We start from the raw sequence: 1,763 nt of genomic DNA, 5'->3' as shown, positions 1-1,763 counted from the left end.
AAGTGCTGAGGTGAGAGGAAGTGCTGAGGTGAGAGGAAGTGCTGAGGCTGGCACTGGCCGCTCAGTCTCTTCATTAGCATCATAGGAGGAGGCCTTCCTCATAAAGAGCTGTACCTAAGTCTCAGACAGAAGGGCCCTCCATGCTCCTGGCACTCACCCTGAGCTAAGTTGGGTACCCCCCATCCCCACCCCCTCAATAATGGACTGTCAGCCCCTGTTTCCAACTCCTCACAGTCCTCAGTGGCCACTTTGTACTCAGGATGATAGAAACCTGATTCTCAACTCTGTGGTTCTCAGAGGTGTCTGGGTGCCCAAGAGTTTGAGAACCATAAGATGCACTGGGAGAGTGCTTTCAAACCCAGGCTCCAGGCCTGGCCACTCGCACCACTAGTGGTAGAAGCTGTCATAGCAGTCAGAGCACATTTTAACTTCCAAGTCAATGATATCTGGCTTTCTCCCCATAGCAAGCACACACTGAGAGGTATTACACTCACTAACAACACTGACTCTCCCTGTGAGCAAGAGGAGGGTGCCATAAGCTTCCTTTCCAACCCATAAGAATCTTAAGGGTAATATGGGCATTGAGCACTCCATGGAATATTTATTCTGACTTGTGTGTTTAGTGAGACCTAGCTACTCAGAATGGACCTTTCCCTCAACAGAACTCCCACCTCACCTTCCTGCTCAGATTCTGGGTCCTACTTAGGACAGACCATGGCAGGGCACCACAGGCTTTAGACAGACTGCAAGGTGACCGAGAGAGAGAAGAGAGTAAATTTCTGGAGGTGGAGGAGGCCAGGAGCTAGTTTTTGATTTCTTGAGTTTTGTACAGAAGAGGAAGGGCTGAGATTTTGAGTTTGATTTTTTGGAGTTTACAAGAGGGAAGGGACTATGGTGACCTTCAGTGAGAGCAGAAGTGAGGGGAGCAGTGGGTGTAACAGTGACACTCAGGACTCTCTGGCCTCTGCCCAGGCCTGGGATGAGGTTTTGTATATGTGACCTCCAGACCACTCCATTCTGAGGGTGGAGGTAGGGGGCTGGGAGTGACAAAGCTGGCCAGAGGCTGGAAGGTTGGAAGGTATCCTAGGGAGAAGTCTTACTCCACACAGAGGGGTCAGGCCCCCCACCTCACAGTCAGGTGTTGAGTTCTGCCCAGAATTCCTGTCCCCCACCGGAGCCTCTGTCCTCCATACTTAGAGAAGCAGGCAGAGCTGCCCAGGGGTCGGAGTCCGCATAGCCATTTACCTACACCACATCTATCCACACAACAGAGCTCCCTTTCCTGTCCACTAGGGCCTGCTCAACAATCCTCAGAGACTTGGTGATAGAGGACAGGGTTCATGAGAGGGACAGTCCTTCAGAAGTGCCAAGGAAGGGCAAGGAAGGCCCTTCTTTAACACCCTGTTCTCTGGGCTCGAGGTTAGCTCAGGACAGTGGACTTTTGTAGAATAAAGCCATCAAAATCTTCATCTTACAGCCCTCCTCCAGGGCCACCTTATGTCTTGATCAGAACTAACAGGATTGGGGGATAGAGGAATACTTGGAGTGTCTTTGAGTTTGACAGAGCCTTTTTCAGCTCTTAGTTAACTTAGCTTCAGAGGCTAGAGAAGGGACTCTGGCCAGCTGGAGCATGGCACACATGGCTCTGACAGGACTTTTCCTTCTTCTCATTCCCTCTGCCTTTCTAAAAACTGTTAGACTTCATTCCTAAGCTAGACAACAAGGTCTATTTCGTTATTTAACTACTTTTTCCTCCTGAGACT

This window comes from Grammomys surdaster, unplaced genomic scaffold, assembly GCF_004785775.1.
Source record: "Grammomys surdaster isolate TR1022 unplaced genomic scaffold, NIH_TR_1.0 876, whole genome shotgun sequence".
In the NCBI taxonomy this organism is placed as follows: Eukaryota; Metazoa; Chordata; class Mammalia; order Rodentia; family Muridae; genus Grammomys; species Grammomys surdaster.
The sequence above is the reverse complement of the archived record's forward strand: the minus strand, read 5'-3'. Positions refer to the sequence as shown.